Source organism: Petromyzon marinus, chromosome 29 (genome assembly GCF_048934315.1).
Source record: "Petromyzon marinus isolate PM22_M1 ecotype Great Lakes invasive population chromosome 29, UKy_Petmar_22M1.pri1.0, whole genome shotgun sequence".
Classification (NCBI taxonomy): Eukaryota; Metazoa; Chordata; class Hyperoartia; order Petromyzontiformes; family Petromyzontidae; genus Petromyzon; species Petromyzon marinus.
Genome location: NC_133695.1, coordinates 6211220 through 6231657, shown reverse-complemented (window position 1 = coordinate 6231657; position 20438 = coordinate 6211220). Strand labels below are relative to the sequence as shown.

At 52.8% G+C, this 20438-nt stretch overlaps 1 long non-coding RNA gene across 1 annotated transcript in view; it reads left to right on the top strand.

Annotated features, from left to right (window-relative positions):
- The window catches only part of LOC142929341 (uncharacterized), a 62265-nt gene extending 51484 nt beyond the window's left edge, over window positions 1–10781 (top strand). Inside the window, exons 2-3 of the long non-coding RNA XR_012945627.1 lie at window positions 8148–8223; window positions 9953–10781. This is a non-coding gene — a long non-coding RNA (uncharacterized LOC142929341). The remainder of the gene's footprint in view (window positions 1–8147; window positions 8224–9952) is intronic.
- The last annotated feature ends 9657 nt before the right edge of the window (window positions 10782–20438 follow it).

Sequence of the window (20438 nt, the reverse complement as noted above, 5' to 3'; positions counted from 1 at the left end):
TGAACCGGTCCTGGGCATCCCCTAGGTGGACTCAACCTGAACAATCAGTCCCTGCTGCGGCATGTATGAAACCAGCAGCATTGGGGGGAGACAAAGGCGGTCGAGCGTGGTGTTGACCATCCACCCCCTCGTGTTGTCGTGCCGGTCTTCATTGTCGGTGCTACTCGCCAACAGCACTTGCCCCCAACCGTCTGTGAAGGATACCTTTACCTTTGTAAGAGTCTGCGTATTGTTCATGCATGCGGTTACGTGGGGAGTGGTGGTGTTGCGGTCAGAGCTTACGCCGCGCTACGAACCCGGCCACCCGAGTTCGATTCCCGCTCACGGCCAACATCGGTGACGACTATGTGAACCGGTGCTGGGCATCCCCTAGGTCGACTCAGCCGCAAACGTGTGACGCGCCGGCCTTCGCAAGTGCTGCTCGCTAACAGCACTTGCCCCTACAGTCTGTTAAGGCTATTACGGGGGATCTTTGTCGTTTGCCTTTGCATGTGGCTTACACGTACATGCATGTGGCTTACACGTACATGCATGTGTACATGCGCGTACATGCATGTGGCTTACACGTACATGCATGTGGCTTACACGTACATGCATGTGTACATGCGCGTACATGCATGTGGTTCACACGTACATGCATGTGGCTTACACGTGCATGCATGTGTACATGCGCGTACATGCATGTGGCTTACACGTACATGCATGTGGCTTACACGTACATGCATGTGTACATGCGCGTACATGCATGTGGCTTACACGTACATGCATGTGGCTTACACGTGCATGCATGTGTACATGCGCGTACATGTATGTGGCTTACACGTACATGCATGTGGCTTACACGTACATGCATGTGTACATGCGCGTACATGCATGTGGCTTACACGTACATGCATGTGGCTTACACGTGGATGCATGTGTACATGCGCGTACATGCATGTGGCTTACACGTACATGCATGTGGCTTACACGTACATGCATGTGTACATGCGCGTACATGCATGTGGCTTACACGTACATGCATGTGGCTTACACGTACATGCATGTGTACATGCGCGTACATGCATGTGTACATGCACGTACATGCATGTGGCTTACACTACATGAATGTGGCTTACACGTACATGCATGTGTAGATGTACGTGCATGCATGTGGCTTACACGTACATGCATGTGGCTTACACGTACATGCCTGTGTACATGCGCGTACATGCATGTGGCTTACACGTACATGCATGTGGCTTACACTACATGCATGTGTACATGCACCTACATTCTCCCCCCCCCCTTGCCGGGCACGTATTTATTTATAAATTTACTTCCTGGATTATCCTCTCCTTGGCTCCGAGTTGAAAGGCGAGTGCGAGCTTTGGGGGAATTTCACGGCCGCTGAGCCGTGCAGAGAGATAGACACGGGGAGAAAGAGCCGTGAGTGGGGAGGGGAAGAGCCAGAGAGGAGAGAGAGAGAGGGGGGCAAGCGCAGGGGAGTGGTGACATAAGCGGGGGGTGCGAGGGGAGCGCGGGAGAGATGGAAGAGACAGGGAGAGGAGTTGGAGGGTAGAGAGCGGAGGAGAGTGATGAGAGAGAGAGAGTGGGGGAGGGAAAGAGAGCGAGAGAGAGAGGGGTAGAGGGAGAGAGCAAGGGGAGAGTGGTGAGAGAGAGAGTGGGGAAGGGAAAGAGAGAGAGAGAGAGGGGTAGAGGGAGAGAGCAAGGGGAGAGTGGTGAGAGAGAGAGAGTGGGGAAGGGAGAGAGAGGGAGAGGGGTAGAGGGAGAGAGCAAGGGGAGAGTGGTGAGAGAGAGAGTGGGGAAGGGAAAGAGAGAGAGAGGGGTAGAGGGAGAGAACAAGGTGAGAGTGGGGAGAGGGGAAATAGAGACAGGGGGGTGAAGGAGGAAGCAGTGCGAGAGTGGGGGAGCGTTAACGGAAGGAGTAGGAGCGACTCATATAAAAGGATCTGGTTTTGGGATTGAGAGCGGAGTTGGGAGGGGGGGAGGGGTGTGAGATTGTGGGGGAGGGGGGGGGCTGAGTGGGGGGTTGAGGGGACGGGTGGGGCGAGATCGAAGGAAAACTGTGACGATAAGTGCTGAATGAGGGCTCATTTCAAATCTTCAATAGGAGTCCTGGGGAGAGCAAAGGCGAGACAAAGTGAGAATGTTTGTTTGTTTGCGCCGTAAAATAGCTTACAAGGCCCCTCCCCCCCGCCTCCAACTATAATACTCTGTTGGGGGAGCGGTGGCGCAGGAGTTAGCACACACTATAACTCAACTATTTATGGGTTTTTTTTTTATTTACCAGGTAAGGCCCACTGAACTGTGGGGCTCCTTTTCAGAAGCGACCGCGCCACAAATGATAGCTCAACGAAGCGGTTTATCGTCGTGTGGAAATGTATAGCACCAACATACTCTACACGTTTGTTGGTTCTAAACGTGGAGGGGAAAACCGGGGGACCCGGAGAACAATCCACGTGACCACGGCGAGAGAGAGAGAGAGACACGCAAACTCCAAATATACAGCAGCAGGCGTCAGGGTCGGGACCCACGACCTCCTGTATACCAGGCGAGGTAGTTAACATCTCGCCACCGCGGCACACTGTTCCATGCAACCGGCCACACGTGTGTATGTTGTTGAACTTCTTTCGCACCAGGCGTAGCCAACCGGTGGTAATCGCAAGTGTGGTGGAAGGACAAGACAATCTAAACACAAAAAGCAGTTATAAAGAAATGAGTTTTCATTCGAGATTATTTGAAAGTGCGTAGCTCCAATAGCGATCATCTGAACCGGTCCTGGGCCTCCCCCTAGGTCGACTCAGCCTCAAAAGAGTACCTGGTGCGGTGTGTAAACATCGCCACTGGGAAGACAAAGGCAGCCGGGCGTGGTGCCGGGCAGCCACCCACTCATGTGCCGTGCCGGCCTTCATAGGTGCTCGCAAACAGCACTTGCCCCAACAATCTGTGAAGGCTGCACGGGAGATCTTTGTCTTTACAAAGGGGTGGCGATTCGTGACACTCGTAACGCCGAGCATTTCAAACGCTCCTCGTCTTATCGGGCGAGGGGATAAGCGCCGAGGAGGAGGAGGTGGAGGGCGTGGCGGGTATGGTGGTGGTGGTCGTCGACAAAAGGGGGCATTAGCGAGCCATTATCTCCCGCGAGACGTGGGGGATGGGCGACGCGCCTCCACCGCCACACCTGACCGCTCCTCAAAGCCCCCAGCTGTGAGATTTCATCTCGAGAGGCAGGGGGAGGGGACAGGAGGGCAGGGGAGTGGGGGAGCGAATGGTCTGTATGGCTATGTGTGTGTATATGGCCTTACGGGGAGCGGTGGCGCAGTGGTTAGCGCACTGAGATACGAACCCGGTGACCCGATATATATAAACCGGTCCTGGGCCTCTCCCTAGGTTAATTTAGCCTTAAAATAGTACCGGTGCGGTGCGTAAAACATCAATATTCAGGCTGGCCCGCCTACGATCCATCCTCGGTTTGACCAGACTGGACACAGTCCCCATCGTCATCATCAGTGAGCTCCTCCGGCATGCGAGGAGGCTGCGTTGGCTGGGTCATGCAGCCCGCATGCCCATGCGCAACGCACGAGTCGGTGAGTAAATGAATGAGTGGGTTAAGTGAGTGAGCGGGTGACTGAGTGGGTGAGTGTGTGTGTGTGAGACACGGTCCCATCATCAGTACAGCCTCGTCCGACAGGCGAGGGTCTGGGTTGACCATGCAGCCCGCATGCCCAGCGCAACGCACGCAGGTTCTGTTTGGCCGGTTAGAGCGGGAGGTTATGGTAGGGGCGTCAGATGTGAGTGCGAAGGGACTGGTGGCTACGGGAATGTTCGAGAAGGGAGCGTGGTCAGGTAACTGAAGAGGCCGTGGAGTCTGCCGGTGGAGTGAGCGTCCAGAAGGATCGAGAAGGGGGGTGGGCGTGGCCTCGTGTCGGTATAAGAGGGAGATGTGCGGGACACTCGGGGCTGGTGCAGTGGGAGTCTCCGCCAATATCAAGTGAATGTGTCTTCAATAAAGTGCCATCTCAAGAGAAGTGTGTCAAGCCGTCATTGCACCCGGCGTGTACATAACGATACATTTTTATTTCGTGGAAGTGCATTGTGTTATTGGCCTCTGAATGTCGACGAACAGTCGTGGTTCGTAAAGCCAATGGGTCGATGGAGACAGGACGCATTGCTGCTCATTAATTCGGGGGAAGCTTATGGGGAGGGGGTGGGAGAAGGGGGGGGGTCTCTGTTGGGCGTGGGGGGTGCGAGGTGAGAGAGAGGGGGAGAGAATATGGGGGGGGGGAGTTTACGGCAACTTCTCCGCTGCTTCTAAAACTTTCCGCCAGAGACGGCGTTCCCCCCCCTCCCCCCCTCCTCGCGGCCCCGCGCGCACCTCCAGCCCGTCCTCCCGCGCTCACCAATTTGATGCCATTGACATGCAAATCGCCTAATCAATTTAATAAACATCGCCGAGGGCCTTAATTGATGCGGGAAGCGCCCTCTTTTAAAGAGGAGGGGTGTGGGGGGGGTAAGGAGGGGGTAGGGTAACGGGGACTAAACAGTTGTGCGGCTCACACTGTTCGTGCGTGGGCCGCGTCAATAACAACAACAATAACAACAATAACACAGAGAGGCTCGTTGGCAGTAGGTCGAGGATTGAGAGATGACCGGCAGATGCACCACAAGTGACGCCGACACTCCGCTCGTCGTTGTTGTGAGCGTCGCTCCTCCGCCCTCCGCTGTTGTTGCAGGCAGGAGGGCGACCGCCTCCAACTGCACCGTAGCAGCGTCCTTCACGAGCCTCCTCTTCCACAGAGGCCGATCTTGACACCGCTGGTGTCACCGTCCACTCCGGTCATACTCGCAAGAGCAGCAGCGGCTTTTGGCGAACCGGCGGCCACTGCATCGCGCGCTTTCAAATGCACTTCTGCGGCCGTCTGGAACGCTCCTCCTGATATCACGAAGCCACTGAAGCTATGCACTTATACATTATCTAGATTGAAAACTGATTTCTTTAGAAACGATTGTTTTTGTTTAGTTTATTGTCCTCCCCCCCGCCCCGCACCCCCAATTAGCACAGTTGGCTACGTACGGTAACGAAAGAAGTCCAACATCGTGCACTCACTCAGCTCCGTCTGTACCGCATGAGCCAATCTCTTCTCTATTCCGTGCCGCGTCCGTGTAGGGGCCGTGTAGGGGCCGTGTCGCACAGACACACAAAGACAACGATCCCCCGTATAGCCTTAACAGACTGTAGGGGCAAGGGCTGTTAGCGAGCACCTATACGTAGGTGGCCAACACCACGCCCGGCCGCCTTTGTCTCCATAGCGGCGATGTTTACACATCGCACCAGGTACTCATTTGAAACTGAGTCGACCTAGGGTGAGGCCCAGGACCAGTTCAGATAATCGTCACTGGTGTTTGCCGTGAGCGGGAATCGAACCCGGATAGCCAGGTTCGTAGTGCAGCACGCTAACCGATACACTACCGCTCCCCAGACACACACACACCCACACACCAAGCCACACATACACCCATCTACAAAGACAAAGATCCCCCTTGTAGCCTTTTTACCAGACTGTTGGGGCAAGTGCTGTTCACGAGCGTCCGTGAAGGCCACCAACGGCACACGAGCGGGTGGGTGACCAACACCGCGCCCGGCCGCCTTTGTCTCTCCAGTACCGATGTTTACACATTCGTCAAAAGCACTGCCCTAAAATGACAATCATGCATAACGGGCGACGTTTCGGATAATGGCCTTTCTATCTCTCTCCTATGAAGAAGGGCCATTGGTTTGAAACGTCTCCTGTGATACGTTTCACCTTTAGGGCCGCGGTTATTGGCGACTGTGTTGAGTTTTCTACGTGTTTGTCTCTGTCTGCATGCAACAGCCAGTTGTTACCACACTGTACACAGACCAAGCGGACTCGATATATAAAAAAAACTCTTTTATTTTATTTTACCCGGCAAGGCCCCACTGTAGCGACGTGGCTCTTTTTTCAGAAGCGCCCTGCCCATCACAACGATAGCTCAACGTGGAAATGTATAGCAGCCAAATGTATAGCAGCCAAATCCACTTGACCACGGGGGGAGAGAGAGAGAGACACCGCAGACTCCGAGTCAAACCGGGCGTCCACGGCTCGGGTACGGGGTTATCTTTTTTGCTTTTTGAAATCGTCTTGGGTCCGTTCCTATTGGGTCACAACCCTTTTGCCAATCCACTGCTGGATAAATGTCTACCCGTGATGTGTCGGTCACCAGAGGGGGAGGGGGGGTTGTTCGTTTACATTGGTAACCTCAATTAGCACGAATATAATCGGCGACGTTTCGGGCAATGGCCCTTCTTCATAGCAGAGCGATCTGGCCGAGTGTGTGACCTGGGTCGCGTCACGCCATTGTGCATTCAGAGCGCTCCGTGTTAATGGGGGAGGGGTGGAGGGTGAGGGGGGTGAGAGGTGGGTTACGGGGAGGGGTGAATGGATTAACGGGGTCGGGTCCCGTTCTTTACAACCCATCACCGCCCCCATTCCCTCCCTCCCTCCCCCACCTCCCTCACCACCCCTCCCCCTCACCGTCCCTCTCCCACTCTCCCTGCCTCTCTCATCTTCTGGCTGTTCATAAAAAAACAAAACCTTAATGACGTCCCGTGGTCACTGCTGGTGGCCACGTGCTTTTCCAATTGGAAGTTAAACTCCTGTACAGGAGGGCCTCTGCCTTGCCTGTCTGTCGATCCGCTGCTGGATGAGGGCCTGCCACAGCATTGGATTATTGAATCCATCCGTGCGGGTGCTTGGGTTGTGTCTTCACGCTCGCGCGTAGCAACGCGATGCTGGGCTTTCTCCTCCCCCATCACGAACGGAAACATTTACGCGTGGCAACATCCTCTTGCAATAAGAGTCTTGAGAGTCTGCTGAGGCTTCCCTGGGTAAAAAAAAACATACCTAATAATAATAACAACAGCAATTGAACACACGGAGGTAATAATTGAATTGAAAGACTAATTTCTTCAGAACTGATTTTTTTCGTCTCGTTTGTTGTCCTGCTCTCGCACCCACGGTTGGCGACGTACGGTGCGAAAGAAGTGCAACGCGCACGCGATTAAAATGCACGCCCATCAGCCTCCGCGCCTGCTGAACCGCCCTTTCCCGTGAGCCTTTGCTTCATCGTTGCACCGCGGCACCGAAACTCAGCGCGCACGCAACCGGTTTCGACTTCTCTCGCTCTCATCAGCAGCGCTGTCATCCAGAAGAGGGGGAGGGTGGTGGGGGGGGTCACGCGGAGGGTGGGGGGGAGGGTGCATGGGGGGGGGGGAACCCCTTCACTAACTGAGACTGAGGGGCCCCGTTCAATCTCCGAGCACAATCAGTGATTGGGCAGCATAAAGGGCTCGCTTCATCTTTGTACAGCGGTGGAAAAGAACGGCGGGCCGCTTGTTGTGCGGGGGAGAAGTTCTCAAGCGGCGTGCCCTGCCCCAGACCCCGCAGAGCCACCCACTCAGAGACAAAGATCTCCCGTTTACTCCTTGTAGACCCACAGGGGCAAGTGCTGTTAGCGGTAGCGCCATTGAGCCACGGCGACTATGACGATGCACGGACGTGGGGGTCGTCGTGGTGGTCGTGGTGGTTGTTGGTGGTGGTGGTTGCCGTGGTGGTTGCCGTGGTGGTTGTGGCCCGAGTTCCGATTACCGCTCACGGCCAGGAACAGTGATGATTATCTGAACCGGTCCTGGTGGCGATGTTTACACACCGCACCAGTTATTAATTTGAGGCTGAGTTGACCTAGGGGAGGCCCAGCAGAGGTTCAAATCATCGTCACTGGTGGTCGTGAGCGAGAATCGAACTCGGTTACGCTGGGTTCGTAATGCAGGGTGCTAACCGCTACATCACCGCTCTCCACACTTAACAACAACCTACGTCATCGCAACTAAGTGGCGATGACGTCACCACGGCGCTGTGCCAGGCTATGTGCACGTTGAGGCCACGTGAAGTGTCGAACACCCGCTGACAGGAGGTCACGGGACTGGCCCAGATGCTACGGGTCGACTGACTGAGATGACTGGCCGATTGACCATCTGTGCCCCATATTGTGCCAACTTGCTGTGCTTTAGTCGCTCGTTGTTGTGAGCGTCGCTCCTCCGCTCTCCGTTTTTGTTTTTGTTGCAGGGCGACTGCCTCCAACTGTCCAGTAGCAGTGTCCTTCACGAGCCTCCTCCACAGAGATCTGATCTTGGCGTCGCTGGTACCGGTCATTGGCAAATCCACTCCCCACACTCGCACACACACACGCGACACTACCCCACCAACAATCTCTTCACGATGCCACCTCCAATCCTCCTCCCAGAGCGACACCTCTGGTCCGAGCTGAAAGTCCGGGCTGTTCCTTCTCGCCCTTGAACTGTAGAGCGGGGCGGATTTACCCTGTTGTTTGTGTGTATGCACGCGCGCGCATTCGTGTGTGTATGTGTGGTGTGCGCGCGCGCATTCGTGTGTGTGTATGTTTGTGTGCGCGCACATTCGTGTGTGTATGTGTGCGCGCGCATTCGTGTGTGTATGTGTGGTGTGCACGCGTGCATTTGTGTGTGTATGTTTGTGTGCGCGCACATTCGTGTGTGTATGTGTGCGCGCGCACATTCGTGTGTGTATGTGTGCGCGCGCATTCGTGTGTGTATGTGTGGTGTGCACGCGTGCATTTGTGTGTGTATGTTTGTGTGCGCGCACATTCGTGTGTGTATGTGTGCGCGCGCACATTCGTGTGTGTATGTGTGCGCGCGCATTCGTGTGTGTATGTGTGGTGTGCACGCGTGCATTTGTGTGTGTATGTTTGTGTGCGCGCACATTCGTGTGTGTATGTGTGCGCGCGCACATTCGTGTGTGTATGTGTGCGCGCGCAAATTTGTGTGTGTATGTGTGCGCGCGCACATTCGTGTGTGTATGCGTGTGCGCGCGAATTCTTGTGTATATGTGTGTGCGCGCGCGTGTGTATGTGTGTGTGCGCGTGTGTGTGTGCGCGCGGGAGATTGTGTGGGTTTGTGTTGCGTGGGCTGTTGGCCACCCACCCCCTCGTGTGTCGTGTCGGCCTTCAGATGCGCTACTCGCTACCAGCACTTAGCACTTGCCCCAACAGTCTCTTATAGGCTATGCGGGGGGATCTTCGTCTTTGTGTGTCACTGTGCATGCCCGTGCGTTTCGTGGCCTCTCCAAATCACAATGCGTTCCCTTCATCCCCGCTCCGTTCCCTTGCATCTCCATGTGTATGGGCTCTTACACCAGGGGGGGAGTGGGGAGTTTTGTGGGGGAGGAGGAGGGGTGGGGGCTAGGAACATGACAGGAATTGTGAGTTTGAGAAGTTGGGTCACGCATCGCAGCGTCCGCGCAACTTCACAACCCGAGCCACGAATTCTAAACACGTTCATCATCATCATCAGCAGCAGCAGAAGTGGCAGCGGCAGCAGAACCACGAGTGGAATGCCATCGCAGCATCGTTCATCAATAGCAGTATCAACAACATCATCGTCGTCATCAGCAAAAGCAGCGTGAATAGTAACATTACCAACAACATGATAAACATCAGCAGCAGCAGCAGTAGCAGCCGCAATAGCATCAAGTGCATTGACATCATCATCATCAGCAGCAGTAGTAGTTGCGTCAGCAGTAACAGTGGCATGGTTGCACGGGCATCATGACCATCATCACCATTAACAGCAGTAGCAGTAAGTGACATCATCATCAGAAGCACAATCGGCATGGTGTTAATGAACCGCTCGATAAATCAACACCATCATCACCGCCAGCACCATCTTCATCGTCATAGTCATCTTTTTTTTCAATGATAACAGCAACCATAAATAATTGCACAAATCTCAACGCAATATTCCACTTCCAAAACTCATTTGCCAGGCGTGTTGCGCGATGTATACCAGCGTGGTGAAGTATGGTCAAATGACCCCCCCCCCCACATCCCGCCCCAGCGGATCAGCAAGGCATGTGTGGTAGACCCCCCACCTCCATCCAGCAGTGGATCAACAGAGGCGCCTGCTACGCGTCCCTGGACATCCTCGACAGGGGCCGATGGCGCGATACTCGACACCGACCTACCACGGATGATGTCGAACTGAACACGTGGCTGGAACAATTAGGACCCCGGTGGGCAGAGAGATATCCAAAGGAGCTGTCGTGTAAAATAGAATTAAATACAATTGTTAATAAATATATATATTGATAAATAAAGGCTCAACATCCACCGTGCTCCCTAGTCTGACTCCTGACCTAGCCCCAAACAGTGCGTGGATGGTGATGATGAGTGGTGGTGATGATGATGATGAGTGGATGGTGATGATGAGTGGATGGTGATGGTGATGATGAGTGGATGGTGATGATGAGTGGATGGTGATGATGATGAGTGGATGGTGATGGTGATGAGTGGATGGTGATGATGATGAATGGATGGTGATGAGTGGATGGTGATGATGATGATGAGTGGATGGTGATGATGATGAGTGGATGGTGATGATGATGAGTGGTTGTGATGATGAGTGGATGGTGATGATGATGAGTGGATGGTGATGATGATGATGATGAGTGGATGGTGATGAGTGCATGGTGATGATGATGAGTGGAGGTGATGAGTGGATGGTGATGAGTGTATGGTGATGATGATGAGTGTATGGTGATGATGATGAATGGATGGTGATGATGATGAGTGTATGGTGATGATGAGTGGATGGTGATGATGATGAGTGGATGATGACGAGTGGATGGTGATGATGAGTGGATGGTGATGATGATGAGTGGATGGTGATGGCGATGAGTGGATTGTGATGAGTGGATGGTGATGATGATGAGTGGATGGTGGTGATGATGAGTGGATGGTGATGATGATGAGTGGTGGTGATTGAGCGGGTGGTGGCCAAGTCGACTCGGCCTCAAATGAGAACCTTTGGTGCGGTGTGTAAAACATCTCCACTTAGGGAGACAAAGGCGGCCGGGTGTTCGTGTGGTGCAAGCCACCCACGTCCTCGCGTGCCGTGCCGGCCTTCGTAGGTGGCTGCTACTCGCTAAGAGCGCTCGCAACCCAACAGCCTGTTGAGGCGACACGAGCCGACCTTCGTATTTGGTGAGTGGTGAGCGAGAGCTCATGAGCGAGAGCTCATGAGCGAGTGAACGAGACAAGAGTTCGTGAGCAGTGGTGAGCGAGAGGAGAGAGGTCGTCTTGGATAGTGGTGAGCGCGTGGTGGTGAGTGATTAGTGTCGGACGGTGGTGAGCGAGTGGTGAGCGAGCGTTGAGCAGGAGAGCCCTACCTCAAACTCTAACACAGCGACCGACTGGCGCTCAGGGAGTGTAAATGAAACCTCGCCGTTCATTAGAGTCGCCCCCCGTAGCTCGCCTCGCATTCCCTCTCTGCGGGGGGGAGGGGGGTGGTGTTGAGGGGAGGGGCTGTGGAGGGTGAAGCTCGCCCCCCCGTGGGTGATTCCGCACGTGAATGCCCCCCCCCTCCCCACTCCAAACCCCCGCTCACAGCCCTGACCCTCTAAAACCTGACCCCTAAAACTAGCCCCTAACCCCCCCACCCACCCACCGCCCCGGCCTCTAACCCCCCGACTCTAACCCCTAATTTGAACCACGGGTATAGACCCTGAGCCCCGTTCTAACCCATGGTTCTGCTCTAACCTCTCATGCTTTCTCGACCCTCTAAGCCCTAACACTGCTCTCTAAGCTCAAGTCCAGGACCTAAGCGAGCCTCTAACCCTGGACCGTTGACCCTAATCCCAGCCCTACTCCTAACTCGTTACCTTAAACATAACCCTAACTCCTAACCCTAGCTGCAACCCCCTAACCTGGACGTAACTTCTAAACCAAGCCTAACCCCTAACCCCACTCACTCTCACTGCAGAACAGGAATAGATCATAGAAACTCCACACATTCACCCACACTCTGTACAGCACGGGGAGATCATACAAACGCCACTCACTCACTAACTCTCACTGTAGAACAGATGGTGATCATACAAACTCCACTCACTCACTCACACTGCAGAACAGAGGGTGATCATACACACTCCACTCACTCACTCTCACTGCAGAACAGAGGGAGATCATACAAACTCCACTCACTCACTCTCACTGCAAAACACAGGGTGATCATACAAACTCCACTCACTCGCTCTGACTGCAGAACAGAGGGAGATCATACAAACTCCACTCACTCACTCACTAACTCTCACTGTAGAACAGAGGGAGATCATACAAACTCCACTCACTCTGACTACAGAACAGAGGGTGATCATACAAACTCCACTCACTCACTCTGACTGCAGAACAGAGAGAGATCATACAAACTCCACTCACTAACTCTCACTGTAGAACAGAGGGTGATCATACAAACTCCACTCACTCACTCTGACTGCAGAACAGAGGGTGATCATACAAACTCCACTCACTCACTCTGACTGCAGAACAGAGAGAGATCATACAAACTCCACTCACTAACTCTCACTGTAGAACAGAGGGTGATCATACACACTCCACTCACTCACTCTCACTGCAGAACAGAGGGTGATCATACAAACTCCACTCACTCGCTCTGACTGCAGAACAGAGAGAGATCATACAACCCCCTGCATACAGAAGCGTGCCCTGGGCGGAAATCGAACCCGGGCCCTTCAATCTGCCCGACAATCATCCTTCAAGGCCTTCCCTGCTTTACTCGTTCTGTGCAATTTTAACGATTTTTTTGCCTTTGTTTTGCTGCTGCTGCTGCTGAGCTAACGCAGCACCACGGATCTCCCGTGCAAAATAGCTGGGCAACCGGCTAAACGGGACCACCATCATCATCCTCATTGTCGTACGTGCAACGCAAAAAAAATAAACGTAATAACAATTGATATTGTTGTCATCGTCAGCATCAGTTGTTGAAGTTGTTTTTTTCATGGATGTTGTTGTTGATGCGTTCAACGCCTCTTCGCCCCCTCCCCCCCGCGCGCCTACTCCCCCTTCTCCCCCCTGCCCCTACAATCCTCGCCCCAATTAGTCCGATATGACCCCTCCAGCAGTGAGTGACCCCCCGCGCAGTACGAGGTGGGGTTCACACCCCGTCAATGGGGACCCCTGTTTAGCGAGAAGGACAGCGGGGTTGTGGATAAAGGGTGGTTGGTGGGGGGGGGTCCGTGTCCGTGTGTGTCTGTGTGCGAGTCCGTGCGAGTCCCCGTGTGTCCTTCCCGGGGGGGGGGGGGGAGCGGTGGCGCAATTTTGTTAGCGCGCACTGCTACCCGAGTTCGATTCCTGACCACGGCCAACAACGGCGAGGATGATCTGAATCGAGAATGATTTTGTGTGACGCGAAGACAAAGATACACCGTGCACCTTGACCAATCTTTTGGATGCAAGTGCGGTTAGCGAGTAGCACGGCACGCTCGATTGGGGGGTGGCTAGCACCAACCGCCGCGCCACCGCTCGCCCTGACACAAAAAAACAAAGATCCCCCGTATAGCCTCAATGGACTGTAGGGGCAAGTGCTGTTCGCGAGCACCTATAAAGGCCGGCACGGCACACGAGGGGGTGGGTGGTCAACACCACGCCCGGCCGCCTTTGTCTCCCTAGTGGCGATGTTTACACACCGTACATCACACACACGTACTACACACACACTCACACACGTGCTACACACACACACGTACTACACACACACTCACACACGTACTACACACACACACTCACACACACCCAGTCAGGCCCATCCATGCGGGTCGGACCCCTGCAGACCCCGTTGTGTTTTAAACCTCGCGCACAGAGACGCGAACTTCTGAGCTGCGATTGAAGAGGGGGGAGGGGTAGCGGGTGAGGGGGCGGGAGGGGGGTGGAGTCCGTGCGAGGTGAATTCCGTGGTTCGAGATCCATGGTTATGTTAAGTTTATGGCTAGGGTTATGGGTTAAGTTAGAATTAGAATAGTGTTACGGCTGTAGGGTTTTGGGTTATGGTTATGAGTTATGCTTATGGACTAGGGTTATTGCCAGGGCCAATGATTATGGGTTAGGGTTATAGCTCGGGGTTTATGGGTTACGGTTATGGATAGGGCTTACATAATGTTCATCGGTTAGCGTTATGATGAATATGGTTAACGTAAGAGTTGTATCTTGATTTGAAGCTTTCGTGACTGCAGAACGGCATTTCGACTGCTGGATGATATTTTATCCGCCTGAGGACGACCGCTTGTGTTGCGATCGAAACGTCGTGATTTATTTTATTTTATACCTACTACGTAACTTTACCGAAAGAACCAAAGAGTACGTAATAGTTATAGTTTCGGGTTAGGGTTTGAATGAGTTAGGGAATAGTTGAAGGTTACGTCCTGTGGTCGAGTGAATAGTACGGTAAGAGTTTTTGACAGGGTTAGTAGGACCGTATAGGCGTTTGGACAGGATTGGCAGTTCTGCATAGGGCTATAGGGTTATGTTCTGCGTGTGCTTAGGGTTTAATTCATGGTTAGGCTCCGATTTAAGATTACGTGTAGACTGAAGGTTATTTCTATGGTGAAGGTTATGGTTACGATTAGAGTTAAGGGTGCTTAGGGTTAGAGTTAGGGTGACGATTAGGTTTATTCAGATCAGGAATTCGCCAATCTTACTAAATACACAAAGTTAAACACACAGGCTTACATCCGAATACACATTTCGATCAACGCATATCCTCTTAGAAACCCTTTCTCCATCCTTGAGCGTGTTAACTTTTATAGATTACAACTTTGATCGGTGCTGTTTGTTGCTGGCCTGTGTTCGGCAAATTGTGTTAACACATACAATATACACGCATATACATTATTCACACATGCACACACAGATCCAAACTCACGCCGTCACGTACACATAGCCTCACACACAAAAAGCCCATACATGCACACATCTGCAAAGACAACGACACCCTGTATAGCCTTGAACATACTCTTGTGCCTCCCCTAGTTCGACTCAGCCTCAAATGAGTACCTGGTGCGGTGTGTAAACATCGCCACTGGGGAGACAAAGGCGGGCGGGCGTGGTGTTGGTCACCCACCACTCATGTACCGTGCCGGCCTTCAATAGGTTGCTGCTCGTTAACAGCACTTGCCCCAACAGTCTGCTACAGGCTACACGGAGGATATTTGTTTTTTTGGACCAGGGCCCACTTACAGTAGAGTTCGTCCGCCAGGAGATGGCGATGGTTGCTGTGTGGAACTCCAATTGAGTAACGGCGTAGCTCCGTGAGACCCACTTCCGCGGGCCGTTCTCTTAACATTCAGGGGTGGCGCTGCACTGTGAGAGCGTCACACATCATTGGATTCCTCCAGGATAGATGAAGATTCCGATCGCGATTCTAAAGATTCCCGACTGGGCTCCGCGTTGCGTGGACAACGTGACGCCGATGGCACTTGCGATGCCCTGCTCGCGAATTTGAGCGGTGGTGGAGATTCCACATTGCTGTGGCGGGTGCGGATCCGTCCACCAGACGGCCGCCGTTGCCTTATCGACACCTGAACATCGAAGGGGAGGGGTGGGAGGGGGAGTGGGGTGGAGGTGGGGGGAGGGGGGCTGAGTCGGCATCACGGGATCTTCCTCCAAGATCTGTCTCTTGTGTTCTCCACTCGGGTGTGCGAAGAACATTCTTGGGTTGATCGCCCGTGGTGATGATGATGACGACGATCTGGGTGACGATTGCCCCAGGAACGAAAACAAAAGACACAGAATCGGCAGAATATGACCACGCGAACCGCGCCTTCTGTTTTATTTCATAAATATTTTTGGTTTTTTTTTGCTTTGTTACAAAAAAAACACAAGCCGTGACTGCTCGAGTGAAGCGACGCGTGAACTTCATGGGTGAGGAGACAATGGTGCATTGAGACACGCGCGTGCGTGTGTAGCGTGTGTGTAGCGTGTGTGTGTGTGTGGTGTGTAGCGTGTGTGTGTAGCGTGTGTGTGGTGTGAGTGTGTGTAGCGTGTATGTGGTGTGTGTAGCGTGTGTGGTGTGTGTGTGGTGTGTGTAGCGTGTGTGTGAGTGTGTGTGGTGTGTAGCGTGTGTGTGGTGTGTGTGTAGCGTGTATGTGGTGTGTGTAGCGTGTGTGTGGTGTGTGTACCGTTTGTGTGGTGTGTGTAGCGTGTGTGCGAGTGTGTGTGTGTGGTGTGTGTGTAGCGTGTGTGTGGTGTGAGTGTGTGTGTGGTGTGAGTGTGTGTGTAGCGTGTGTGTAGCGTGTGTGTGTGTAGCGTGTATGTGGTGTGTGTAGCGTGTGTGGTGTGTGTAGCGTGTGTGTGGTGTGTGTAGCGTGTGTGTGAGTGTGTGTGGTGTGTAGCGTGTGTGTGTAGCGTGTGTGTGGTGTGTGTGTAGCGTGTATGTGGTGTGTGTAACATGTGTGGTGTGTGTACCGTTTGTGTGGTGTGTGTAGCGTGTGTGCGAGTGTGTGTGTGGTGTGTGTGTAGCGTGTGTGTGGTGTGAGTGTGTGGTGTGAGTGTGTGTTTAGCGTGTGTGCGAGTGTGTGTAGCGTGTGTGTGGTGTGTGTAGCGTGTGTGTGGTGTGTGTGTGGTGTGTGTGTGTAGCGTGTGTGTGGTGTGAGTGTGTGTGTGGTGTGTGTGTGTGGTGTGTGTGTGTAGCGTGTGTGCGAGTGTGTGTGTGGTGTGTGTGTAGCGTGTGTGTGGTGTGTGTGTGTCACGGTAGGGTGCACAGGTGGTGCATCTGTCAGTCATCTCAGTCAGTCAACCCATGGCACCTGGGTCTGTCACGTGACCTCCTTCTGCCTGCAGATAACCTTCGACGCTTCACGTGATGGCCTCAATGTGCACCCAGCCTGGTACAAGCGCCTTGATGACATCACCGCCACTTCGTGAATGTGTCATCTTTGTATTTAGTCGTGACGATTATTTGAACCGGCCCTGGGCCTCCCCTAGGTTGACTCAGCCTCAAATGAGTACCTGGTACGATGTGTAAACTTCCCCACTAGGGAGACAAAGGCGGCCGGGCGTGGTGCTGCCCACCCACTACCTCGTGTACCCTTGCTGGCCTTCATAGGTGCTCGCTAACAGCACTTGCCCCAAAAGTCGGTTTACGCTATATGGGAAGCTTTGTCTTTGCGTGGGTTCCGTGCCACAGTGACAGCTGATTGGAGGATGCAGAGCAGCGCGTTCAGTCGTGTTGGACTGGTCTGGCTGCTATGTGTGTGTCTGGCTGCTATGTGTGTGTGTCTACTATGTGTGTGTGTCTGGCTGCTATGTGTGTGTGTCTGGCTGCTATGTGTGTGTGTCTACTATGTGTGTGTGTCTGGCTGCTATGTGTATGTGTCTAGCTGCTATGTGTGTGTCTGGCTGCTATGTGTGTGTCTGGCTGCTATGTGTGTGTGTCTACTATGTGTGTGTGTCTGGCTGCTATGTGTGTGTGTCTGGCTGCTATGTGTGTGTGTCTAGCTGCTATGTGTGTGTCTGGCTGCTATGTGTGTGTGTGTCTGGCTGCTATGTGTGTGTCTACTATGTGTGTGTGTCTGGCTGCTATGTGTGTGTGTCTGGCTGCTATGTGTGTGTGTCTACTATGTGTGTGTGTCTGGCTGCTATGTGTGTGTGTCTGGCTGCTATGTGTGTGTCTGGCTGCTATGTGTGTGTGTCTAGCTGCTATGTGTGTGTGTCTACTATGTGTGTGTGTCTGGCTGCTATGTGTATGTGTCTAGCTGCTATGTGTGTGTGTCTAGCTGCTATGTGTGTGTCTGGCTGCTATGTGTGTGTCTGGCTGCTATGTGTGTGTGTCTGGCTGCTATGTGTGTGTGTCTACTATGTGTGTGTGTCTGGCTGCTATGTGTATGTGTCTAGCTGCTATGTGTGTGTCTGGCTGCTATGTGTGTGTCTGGCTGCTATGTGTGTGTGTCTGGCTGCTATGTGTGTGTGTCTACTATGTGTGTGTGTGTCTGGCTGCTATGTGTATGTGTCTAGCTGCTATGTGTGTGTCTAGCTGCTGTGTGTGTGTGTCTACTATGTGTGTGTGTGTCTGGCTGCTATGTGTATGTGTCTAGCTGCTATGTGTGTGTCTAGCTGCTATGTGTATGTGTCTATAGCTGCTATGTGTGTGTCTGGCTGCTATGTGTGTGTCTGGCTGCTATGTGTGTGTTTAGCTGCTATGTGTGTGTGTGTCTGGCTGCTATGTGTGTGTGTCTGGCTGCTATGTGTGTGTCTAGCTGCTATGTGTGTGTCTGGCTGCTATGTGTGTGTGTCTGGCTGCTATGTGTGTGTCTGGCTGCTATGTGTGTGTGTGTCTGGCTGCTATGTGTGTGTCTAGCTGCTATGTGTGTGTCTAGCTGCTATGTGTGTGTGTGTCTGGCTGCTATGTGTGTGTCTGGCTGCTATGTGTGTGTCTGGCTGCTATGTGTGTGTGTCTGGCTGCTATGTGTGTGTCTGGCTGCTATGTGTGTGTGTATACTATGTGTGTGTGTCTGGCTGCTATGTGTGTGTATCTGGCTGCTATGTGTGTGTCTGGCTGCTATGTGTGTGTGTATACTATGTGTGTGTGTCTGGCTGCTATGTGTGTGTGTCTAGCTGCTATGTGTGTTTTGCTGCTACAGTGAGGGAAAAAAGTATTTGATCCCCTGCTGATTTTTTACGTTTGCCCACTGACAAAGAAATGATCAGTCTATAATTTAAATCGTAGGTTTATTTGAACAGTGAGAGACAGAATAACAACTAAACATCCAGAAAAACGCATGTCAAAAATGTTATAAATTGATTTGCATTTTAATGAGGGAAATAAGTATTTGACCCCCTCTCAATCAGAAAGATTTGTGGCTCCCAGGTGTCTTTTATACAGGAAACGAGATGATATTAGGAGAACACTCTTAAAGGGAGTGCTCCTAATCTCAGCCCAGAACTACACGGGAAGATCTTGTCAATGATCTCAAGGCAGCTGGGACCATAGTCACCAAGAAAACAATTGGTAACACACTACGCCGTGAAGGACTGAAATCCTGCAGCGCCCGCAAGGTCCCCCTGCTCAAGAAAGCACATATACATGCCCGTCTGAAGTTTGCCAATGAACATCTGAATAATTCAGAGGACAACTGGGTGAAAGTGTTGTGGTCAGATGAGACCAAAATTGAGCTCTTTGGCATCAACTCAACTCGCCGTGTTTGGAGGAGTAGGAATGCTGCCTATGACCCCAAGAACACCATCTCCACCGTCAAACATGGAGGTGGAAACAATAAGCTTTGGAGGTGTTTTTCTACTAAGGGGACAGGACAACTTCACCGCATCAAAGGGACGATGGACGGGGCCATGTACCGTCAAATCTTGGGTGAGAAACTCCTTCCCTCAGCCAGGGCATTGAAAATGGGTCGTGGATGGGTATTCCAGCATGACAATGACCCAAAACACACGGCCAAGTCAACAAAGGAGTGGCTCAAGAAGAAGCACATTAAGGTCCTGGAGTGGCCTGGCCAGTCTCCAGACCTTAATCCCATAGAAAATCTGTGGAGGGAGCTGATGGTTCGAGTTGCCAAACGTCAGCCTCGAAACCTTAATGACTTGGAGAAGATCTGCAAAGAGGAGTGGGACAAAATCCCTCCTGAGATGTGTGCAAACCTGGTGGCCAACTACAAGAGACGTCTGACCTCTGTGATTGCCAACAAGGGTTTTGCCACCAAGTACTAAGTCATGTTTTGCAGAGGGGTCAAATACGTATTTCCCTCATTAAAATGTAAATCAATTTATAACATTTTTGACATGCGTTTTTCTAGATTTTGTTGTTGTTATTCTGTCTCTCACTGTTCAAATAAACCTACCATTAAAATTATAGACTGATCATTTCTTTGTTAGTGGGCAAACGTACAAAATCAGCAGGGGATCAAATATTTTTTTCCCTCACTGTATGTGTGTGTGTGGCTGCTATGTGAAGGGGAGACAAAGGCGGTCGCGTGTAGTGGGGGTGAGAGGGATGATCTGGTGAATTGTTCAAAGAGCACCAAAATGGGGGGGGGGGCGGGGGGGGTTTCGGGGGGTGAGTGGAGGGGGTCCCTGATCATAGAGGGATTTGAAACCTCTGTTGCCTGGCAACTACCCCCCACTCCCCCCTCCCCTCACCCCCCCCCCCCTCGCGTGCCGGGATTAGCGAGGGAAGCTGACGACACGTGGAGAAAGAAGAAAGGAGACACGAGCTGGGGGAGAGTGCAAGGGAGAGCCGGGGAGTGTGCAGGCAGAGGGGGGGGGGCGCAAGGAGAGGGGGCAATAGTGAGGAGATAGATGGGGAGAGTGTAGAGAGAGTGGCGGTGGAGGGGGGGTGGGAATAGAGGGAGAGTATGGAGAGTAGGGAGAGGAAGGGAGAGTTGGGAGAGTTGGGAGAGGATGAGTTGGGAGAGTAGGGAGAGGAAGGGAGAGTTGGGAGAGGACGGGAGAGTTGGGAGAGTTGGGAGAGTTGGGAAAGTTGGGAGAGGAAGGGAGAGTTGGGAGAGTTGGGAGAGTAGGGA